Source organism: Neophocaena asiaeorientalis, unplaced genomic scaffold, assembly GCF_003031525.2.
Source record: "Neophocaena asiaeorientalis asiaeorientalis breed wild unplaced genomic scaffold, Neophocaena_asiaeorientalis_V1.1 scaffold339, whole genome shotgun sequence".
Classification (NCBI taxonomy): domain Eukaryota; kingdom Metazoa; phylum Chordata; class Mammalia; order Artiodactyla; family Phocoenidae; genus Neophocaena; species Neophocaena asiaeorientalis.
This window is the reverse complement of record NW_020172268.1, coordinates 1536647-1547490: the sequence shown is the minus strand read 5'-3', so window position 1 is coordinate 1547490 and position 10844 is coordinate 1536647.

Here is a 10844-nt window from a genome sequence, read left to right as displayed (position 1 = left end):
CTCAGTATATTCTCAAGAGAACCTAACCACAAAATGGCTGTGAACCACTAAATTAGTTTTCCTGTTCTCAGGTGTTAATGTGCAAAGAAACACTGCACCCTGGGTGCTTGATGCTCAAGTGCATCTTTTCAAATGGAGGTGCTGGGAAACTTGTGGAAAGCATTCATGTTTAATTACATGCTGTGAACTGTGAAACTTAGAGAAGATGTACACTGTGGAGATCAATGCCTTATTTCACTGTGTTGAGAGGGCAACTAACTCAAGAGGAATGCTTTTCACATCAGTACATGAAAAGTTGGTTAGACACAAAGGTCTGAGGAAGCCTGAAGCTGATGGTGGAAGCAGGAATGTATAGGGTCTGGGGTGGTTGTTCTCAACCCTTCATGTACAGTAGAATTATCTGGAGAGTCAGATAAAAATTGTCAATGACAGGGCACCATTCTAATCCAACAGAATCAGAATTTCTGGGGTTGTGCTTGGGTAACTTTATTTTTATGTAGAGAGGATTGAGGACCACTGATCTGGTGGATTGCTCTTCTGAGACAGGAGGAATAGGGTTTTGAGGGGAGAAAGGATTATAGAAAATTTTCACTGTTGGAATCTTCTCTTGATTTTTCACTATGTCCCGAAACATAAGTACACACACATACACACACACACATTTATATCCTCTAGGATATCGTCTGTCTACTATTTCTCCCTGGGCTCTATCATTAAAAACTGTGCTAAGATATTTTCAAATAAACTCATTTATTCTAAGTTGTAAATGGTAGATCACTTGATTTGCTACCTTTCCAGAGATGTTTAATTTTTAACAGAAATGATGTTCACATGAAATTTCAGACATCCAAAAACAGGAAGTTTATCCAGGTATTTCCTAGAACCCCATATCCCTCTGTATGGTGACTCATATACAGAGACCTATGGTTATGAGTCATTTAATAAATTAATTAATTGACTACAACAACTTAAGAGAAAATATGGTGTGCTAAGTGTGAGGTATTTCAAGTTTGAGGTTCCCATGGGAGGCTAAAATAGGGATTGTGAGTGGGCTGATATATATTAAGAGAGACCTCAGTGGTGATGAAAATAGCATTCCTAGCAATGGGCTTCTGAATTCAGAAATGATGGTGAGATACTTGTTCTACTTAATCCAATTTTTGGAAAATAAATGCAAGATTCTGAAGATTCAGCCATTTGTGGTAGCTTGTTGTTCTGTATCATCTTATGGTAAAATTGTGTTCTCAACCATGCTGACAGCTTCACACTTGAATACCAAGCATTATAACCAGCAAAGCCTATAAATATCACCTGGTGCCAAAGAAGATCCACAAATCGAGATCTACATGGTATTTCCACATTCCTGTTCTCCAGCTTTTGTGAAGAGGGGAGTTCTTATTGAGGTCCCCCCTCCATACTTCAGGACAGTGGGTGTGGTGAGGCTTTACATGTTGAATTCTGCAGGTCCTCAGATATTCATAAAACTACTGGGTTGTGATGAAAACTGGTTCAGGAATGCTCAAGTGTCAATGCAAGGATTCCATTTGATGGTAAAATGTACTTTAAACTGCTTAATAGAGGATGTTAAATCAGCAACATTTATTTCAGCTGACCAGTGTTTCTCTGGAAAGGGCACTGGACACCTTCCTAACCTGTAGGATTGCTATGAAAAGCCAAGGCTGAGCAAGAGATAGCTGTGAGGTATCCATCACTCAATCCAAACATTCATAAGAAGCAGAAAACAGATTTCCCCCAACTCATCCAGCAACAAAATTCATGAAACATATTATTGACAGGTCATCAAAGAGAAAGGTGCGTATTGATGATGGTATTTTAGACACTATGACATTTGAGTTGTTATTTTGAAAAGAATTACCTTATTTTAAAAGCTATGTCTTCAGAACAAGCCCATGTGAAGACTAAAAAGAAGAAAATCAGGAGAAGCAATATTTAAAGATTTAACTATTCTTTTGGCTTATGAAATTTCTAACCTCAGTGCATAATTGTCATTTACCCCAATGTCATCTTAATTAATGATTTAGAAGAACTACAGTCAACTTGGATCTACCAAAAACTTTGAGTTTTATGCTTGGCTTCCTCACTGATCGACTTTGTGACCTTGGACTATTTATTTAATATTTCAAGACTTCATTTTTCTCAACATAAAATGAGGGAATCAGATTAAATGATCTCTAATATTCCTTTCAGCATTAACATCCTGCAGATGTATTCACTGAAGATAGGAAACCTCAAATGAGCATTTGGTTTAAGTGTGACTGGTTTTACAATCAGATTTATTGTCTATGACCTATTCAGAATCCACTGTCTACCTGAGGAATTCTAAACTTTGGTTTCAGACATCACTGTATTCAGAACTTTGGCACTGAGAGACTCTAGCAGGTTTCTACCCTGACATTTTATTTAATGGATTAGGGAACCATGCCCCAGTGAGAGGATACCTGGCTAAGGCTACTCAGGTGAGCTGGACATAGAACTGTAATATTTGAATTGAAAATCAGTACTCTATATTACATTTTGTATCTTTATTTAAAATCTGTATTTCTATATATAATCTGAAACCTAATTCCTGAGGTCATCTGATTTTAAGGAAAAGTGACAAAATTAAGTGAATGCAACGTGATCAAAGTTGGAAATTGCACAATGGTCAATCCTAATAATTTTTATCTCCAAAGCTGTGTGAACAAACTCCACAATTGATGAACTAGGAATCGGCCAAATCATTTCATGTTATTTTTTAAAGTTCACATTAATTAATCATAATTTGCAAGGCTTTCAATCTCATCAGTCTCTCCAAGTAAGATCCTCATGTTTCTCCTATGTTCTGTTATCTGCTCTGCATCTGAAGACTAGGCAGCTAAGGATTGAAAATAGAAATCATCTCTGGCACAAACTGTCCATACAAACATGAACAAATCATTTCTCCTTCAATATTTTCTTCATATCAATTAAACAAGGGTATTGGAATATAAAGTCTTTAATGTCCACGTTAACTCTGAAATTCCAGGATTCTAGTAAATTGATAGATTAGATAGATAGATATACTTGATTGATAGACCCTTTTTGTCCACCTAAATTAAACTAGATATAAGCAAAAAGTCAAAGCGAGTGAGAAGTTCAAGTTTCCAGCTCAAGAATTTTTTTTTCTCCTCTTCTACTCTGTGGTATGTGGTAGGAACTGGTTAAACTAGAAAATTTTAAGTTATAAATATTTAAACTGCTTTTTTACAACACAGAGCTTAGATGCAAAGACATTAGACACTTTAAGAAATAGATTGAAAAGAAATGTCATTATCTTGATTTTCTGAATTGATTTGCTTAATAACAATACTTAGCATTTATATAGTGTTCTGTATTTTCAAATTGCTTTATAATCATTAATCAGTTAATTCATGTAACCTCTCGTGAGGTCAAGATTATTATCCCAATTTTACAGACAAAGAAATTGAGATATGGAGAAATTAAGTGACTTGCCCAAGGTTGTTGAGGAAGTGAGTGACAGGCTCTGGATTAAAACTTTGAGACTGAGTCTACACTGGCTAAGTGAATTGTAGAATTGACATAATCAACTGAATAATTAAGGAAGGAATAACCATTTTCTCCAAAATAGCTAGACAATTGATACAGCGTTGGGCACTTACCAGGCTTGAATTATTTAAATGGTTGTTATTTCACATATAGAAATAAACTATAGATATACTTGTAAATGAAATCTTATGTGATGTTTTGTTTTCCTTAATCATAACAGTCTGCCCCAATCTTATTGACTTACTGGTGCTCTGTAAAACGTGTTCTCTTTTCTTTGAGAAATCCCCAAATAGCCCCAGGATGCATTGCATTCTAATCTTTCTCCCTGCCCTCAACCCCATCCCAGGGAAGGAAACTAGTGAACATCTGGATTAAAACAGAGAATTTTTAACTTTAGGATATTATTATTATTCAGCCAAGGTTAATAGAAGGAATAAGAAATATTTTGTCAGGACATCCCTGGTGGTGCAGTGGTTAAGAATCCACCTGCCAATTCAGGGGACACGGGCTTGATCCCTGGTCCATGTAGGTCCCATATGCCATGGAGCAACTAAGCCCATGTGCCACAACTACTGAGCCTGCACTCTACGCCCACGTGCCACAACTACTGAAGCCTGTGTGTCTAGAGCCGGTGCTCCACAACAAGAGAAGCCACCTCAATGAGAAGCCCACACACCACAATGAAGAGTAGCCCCCCTCGCTGCAACTAGAGAAAGCCCACGTGCAGCAACGAAGACCCAATGCAGCCAAAAATAAATAAATTAATTATTTTTAAATTTAGAAAAAAAGAAATATTTTGTCGACCTGATAAATTTTCATTTGGTTCTTAAAGGATGAGTCATATTCTGATAAGAGGAAACTAAGACAGAAGGAATACCCTGAGTAAGAAGAAAAAAGTGAGGAAGAAATAGGTTGGGTAGAAGTTGCAAGACAGAAGTCAGGCTGGGTGCAAAAGATGTTGCAAAAGGAGAGACAAGAATGTATGAAATGATGAGGCAGGGACACATTAAGCAAATCATAAGCTTGATTCAGAGGCACATTGGAGACTTTCAGGCAGGTGGGTGGAAAAATCCTCTAGATTAGTTTTTGCTGTTGTTATTGTTTTTCCCCAACTATCTTTAAAATTTTACAATAAAAACAATACTTTAAAGAGAGATGCTGGAAAACGTCTAGGTTTGTTATGCTTTTAACTAGCTCTGGAACCTGGGGCAAGTTGCTTTTGTTAGCAGACTCAACTTCCTCATTAAAGTGGGTAAAGAAAAACAGGAGACAATATTACCTGAGCACCATAGGAACAGTACTGTGTCAGATCCTATCCATCTATCATCTCATTTAATACCGGAGGGCATTGGGAGATGGGTGTTATTTATTTATGGGTGAGAAAACAAAAATTTAGAAATTTTAAGTAGCATGCTCAAAGAAATGGCAGAGCTGGTTTTTGAAATAAGTTTTACACAAAGCTTAAACCCTAAGCTCTAAACATAGTTATCTGACATCTACCTGTATAAAGAAAACATAAAATTTTAAGATAGATTTAGGATAAAGGAAAATTAAGTGAATTTTCAAGTAAGCCACTAGTTTTCTAATGTTGTTGCACATTAGGATCACCTGGGAATTTTTAAAAACTATTATGCCTGACTCCTACTCAAACTTTCTGATTTAATTGGCAAGTAATGTCACGTAGGCATTGGGATATTTTAAAACTCCCCGAGTGATTGGGAACCATTGATCTAAGCAAATCATATTAGACTCATCTGAGAGATGCAACAGCTCACCATACTCAACATGAGAAATGATAAAGACCTATTCTGGTTGAGATTTTTTTACGAAATTGTAATAGGATTAACATAATCTGTTGATTTATTTGTGAAATGATGAGTGTCTAAGATATATTAAAATATTCAAAAGAATGGAAACCATTTTACCTGGCTTACTAGAGTCTTATTCTCTTCTGATTCTGTCTTATTTCTCTCTGTGTCTCTCTACTTCTTTCTGTCTCTTTCACTCTTTCTGTGTCTTTTCTATTTTCATGACATGAACGTCTAACTGGAATCATCTGAATCTCTGATTACTTTGAAAATCATCTCAGGATGTAGTTTCCTCATTTGCAGAATCAACTTATGCCTTGCTTATGAGTGGAGAAAAGCAAAGACTTTGGGGTTAGACACACCCAAGTTTTTGTGGTTTTTTTTGTTTCTTTTTTATTTGTTTGTTTGTTTTGTTAATGTGGTGGCCACTTTTTTTTTAACATCTTTATTGGAGTATAATTGTTTTACAATGGTGTGTTAGTTTCTACTTTATAATAAAATGAATCAGCTATACATATACATATATTCCCATATCTCTTCCCTCTTGCCTCTCCCTCCCACCCTCCCTATCCCACCCCTCTAGGTGGTCACAAAGCACCAAAGCACCGAGCTGATCTCCCTGTGTTATGTGGCTGCTTCCAATTAGCTATTTATTTTACATTTCCCAAGTTTTAATCTAGCTCTACCAATTACATAATTGTGTAGTCTTGAACAAATTGATTAAACTCATTAAGCCTCACCTTCCTCACCTGTAAAGTAAGAATAAAAATATTTAACTCATAGAAAAATTGTGGACTCACAAATGCTAAAATAAGGAAACCCAAACATGCTTCTCTGGTCCCCATCCTGGCATAGACTGGCCTTCTTTCTTCCACTCCCCTTCCTGTAACTAAGTAATGCCATTCAAAGCAGTAGTTTCATCCTTCCTTGGCACTGTGTCTTTTCCAAATTTTGGTGTTGATCTATATTTTCTTTTATACCATTTTGTCTTCAGACTTATCTTACTGTCCTTATTGTCCCAACTTTATTGCACCTTTTCACTTGTATGTGTTTCTTGTGTAGTTACCTTGTCTCTGCAAATAGTTTGTAAGTTGTTTAAAAATAGATATATCTTTATAGAGATAGAGATATTTTATTTTGATTCTCCAGTCCTCCCCCATCTCTTCTCCAACCTCACTCTTTGTCCTGACTCCTGGGCATGATACAAAACAAAATATCTCATAGGCTCTACATCATTACCTGGTGAAATATATGAGTAGCATAATTTACACTCACGTTTTCTGAAAAGCAATGAGGTTCTCATTAATGGCATCACTTCTCCAGTTGGTCTCAATGATGACAATTTAAGCAAGCAAAGGCGTTGGAAGATTCTCTGAGTGCTGAGGTGTGGGAAAGTGGAAATATGTCAAAGTCCATAGAAATTTATTTTTTGTCTAAGGCTATGCTCACACAGGACATCAGTAACCTGATCTTGAACACAGCTTTTTCTTGATGTTACATGCCAATGAGACTGGATAAAAATCCTCGTTAGTGCCCTTCAGCAAATACCTGATGCCCTGAAGCATGGGATTTGATAACCCTATCTTAGCACAAAGCTTCAAATATTGTTAGACGTTAGAATTTTTTTTAATCCAGCAACTGTGCTTAACTAGAAGGAGAGAGTGAATTTCAACAACTGACATACAGTGTTGCCAAGGGGAATTTACCCCTCTTTCATTGCAAATTTTTTAGGTAACATCTTGATTCAAGTTTCTTTATTTGAAATTTATGGGTAAAATAAATTGCTTGCTCAGCTCCTGCATCAGTATAATGGGTATTTGTATTGCATAATGTATTTCCAAATTGGTTTTTTTTTTTCCTGAACACTGGAATCTGGAATGTCCTTCTCTTGTCTTTCTTCCTGTTTATTTAAATCTTACTCAGATGTAAAACCCCATTTCAAACACCCGTGTGACACTGTCTCTCCTTTAGCAGCTCTTATTGATCTCCTGTTAATCTCTTATGGCGAGGATGCGCTGTGCCACAACAATTGAACAATTAATAATTATATGATATTTTGTGCTTTGCCATTTCTTATTTTCTGCACTACATATGTTTTAGGTTCATGGGTCAGCTTTGACTGGAAACTTCTGAATGGCAAGAGACTTGTTTCTCAACACACATTCTCTACAATTCTGTATTTATAGAAGGTCCTCACAAATTCATATTTATTTGTTGATCTTCAATGACTTTGGTTTCGAGGAGGAGACAAATGGAAATAACTTTAAGATAGAGAAGCTGGCGTGCAGAACAAAGGGTAAATTTAATGAAATCTTGGATTATTTACTTACACATTTACTTTATGACTTTTCCATGGCATTTGAGAAGCTTATCCTAGTTCTCTCTCCCTTGTTTTTTTCCTAAGTCCCTTTCTCTGTTGTTACTTGGTATGTGCTTTGGGAATGCAAATTATTTCTTTAAGATTAAACCAAAGCAAAACATAATTAGAAAGGGAGATCAAAGATGCATCCTCTAATATACCTCAAGGCCAAATATTAATGATTTCTGAATGATCTGCTATTTTACAAAATCATGTCACACAGAAAATCAAAAGTTATGCTACTACATTTAATCTTGCATTAACCCCTGCATTTTGAGAAGGATAGTGAGAATTTATCCAAAATAGTATTGATCTCCTTTAACATTGCAAGTAGTCTCTTTGGATTGGCAAACTAGGACTTAGTCTGAAAGCTAAAGAGCATGGGGATACTTTAAAAACACATAAACAGAAATAAAAAGTGAAAAGCAATAAAAAGTGAAGCACTGACTAGAATCACCTGTTCTCATGATGCCTTTGGAAGCTCTCTAGATTGGCAAGAGGTGGAAGTATTCATTGTAATAGCAGGAAGGAAGGACTATTCTGCATAATTGCCTGCCCGGCCTGGCATTCCTACTTTCATGATAAAATATTTGCTGAAATTGTGAAGCCTAATGAAAGTAAACACAGCATTTTGCCTTACAGGAAAATAAAATATAGAGTGGCACATCTATTGTACTCTTCATATATGTGAATTATAATAAATAGGACTAGGAAGACTCTTTTCTCAGCCTTTTAATATGTGATAGATGGAAGCAAACAAACAAGTAAGAGCAAACAAACAATCAAGGCAAAAAGAACAATATTTGGAGGTAGACTGCATACCTTGAAGATCAATTAATCCAATCTCCTTATCCTGCTGATGAATAAACTGTGCCCTAGGGAGGTGAAGTAACTTATCCAAGGTAACACAGTCTAGTCAACTTGGCAAAACATGGTAAAAATGGAAAATGACTGATTCCCATCTTACTATTCTTTTTTTCACTACATCATCATGGCACTCTGATAGAAGTAGTTAAGATTGTGGGATGTATTTTCAAAGAGAGGTGTAGATGTGTTTTTTGAGAAAAAGCTTTTAAAAAAGTATAGACACCTACTGAACGGGCTGGTTCAATTGCAGGATTATCTGGGGAAGATAAATTGATTAGATGATGTCTCACATATCTCTGTGCACAGAAAGGCGTTTCAGTGATATCTATTTTGGAAGTGGATTGATCAAAATGTCATCAGATTTCAAAAATGATCATAGGTGCCAATTTGAGGTAAACAGTAATTCTGTGTTTCTAGAGTAATGCTTATCAAGACCCCTGCTTCCCAAGACGAGATGTTGGACCAGAGTGTTAAACGTTCAGCACCCCAACTTGCTGAACAACCCAATTTTGTGACCAATTGATGTGAAGTCTTAGAGGATGACCTGGCTCTCAAACCTGAGGCTGTGGACGCTGTGGCAAATTATGTGTGGAAAACTCCACTATCATGGAATGCCAGGAATCAATTATATGTTACCTTCTGTCCCGGCAGTTTGGGAAAGTTGAGTTACTATTAGTTTCATTTCATAATTCATTTCATAATTCATTAGTTTGATTGACTGTCACTAAGCTGAACATTTTGAGACAAATGAAAGGTACATAAATAAAAATCACATTTTTACAAGATGGGAAAAGAAAAATCTATTTTGGAAAATACAATGGTAATAGCTGCTCTAGAAACTGTGTAAATGAAAGGAAGCAATCCATGTTTCACATTGTCATAAATCCAAGAAAAACAACATTAGAAATACAAGATTCCAACTGGTGATGTGTTTTACCTTGGCAATTTCTGTAAGTGTGTGAATATCTTCCTGAAATATATAATTATATATCATGTATATATCAATACATATACATATATATATATAAATACACACAACCCTATTCCTTGAAATGTTTCCATGAGGTGAATATATGTTAGTGAAATTCCTTCCCTACTCTGATTTTGTGTATGAATCCTAAAGCAGAAGGGGATGGTAAAATCCACTGGCTGCTCTATCACTGCACTCTCCAAAATACCAACCAAATTATATATCCTTATACACGTTCAATTGGTAGATGCGATCACATCATTTCTTTCTTTAAAACCCTGACTGGCTTCTGATTACACTTCAAACAAAATCCATACTCCTTATGGTCATCACAAGACTTTTTTTCATCCAGCCCTGCCTACCTTATTTCAAACCATCATCTCTTTTTCCCCCTCCTGCAGCCCATTAGATTTTAATTTTTTTATTGAACACCACAAAGACTTGTCCCCACCTTAGGACTTTCATACCTGCTACTCTCTGTCTGGAACCCTCACCAATTGTTCTTTGTCCCTGTTAGTCACTGCTAGAATCCCATTTCTCAGAATTCAATCCCATTACATTTAATTTACAAAAGATTTAGTGAACACCGCTGTGGCCCAAGTTGTGTGTTCACAGAGAAGCAGTAGCTTCCTCATCCTCAAGAAAAATCTCCTCTGTTGGAGTAAACCACTGCAAATTAACACAGGAAGCAGGCAGTGAGAAAAGTAGAATATAACTAAGTCTTTAAGTGAGTGCTATAGACTAAAAGGAGAGGAAGAGAAATTCATGAGGAACTTAGGTCTCAAACTGGTATGTGAAGGATCGACAGCAAATGAATATGCAAGAGAAAGGGAGAGAACATTTAAGGTGATGGCAATGTTGCAAGGGGATGGAAATGAGCACATCCTAATCATGGGAAGTGAACAGCTAAGCCTGACTATAGTGTGAAGAGGAGGAGTATAGTGAGAGAGAAATTGGAAACGTAAAGTTAGGGTGAGATTTTTAAAAGGCTTTAAAAGTCAGGCTGGTGAGTTTGGAATTTAACTTCCACATGAAATATAATAACTAGCTTCCTTTGCAGATGAAAGAAAGGGGTTTGGGGTCAGCAAGTCTCCAATGGTTTGTTTTAATGATGAGTTTCCAATCACACTAGTGAAATGCACAGTGCCCAGGACTATAAAGCGATCCCACATAGGAGCCCAGAAATAGCATTCCACCTGCATACATTTAAAATATGATTTAACTTTTCAGGTATTTTATTTAGACACAGATTTCATTCTTTGTAAAAAAAAAAAAAATATATATATATATGTTT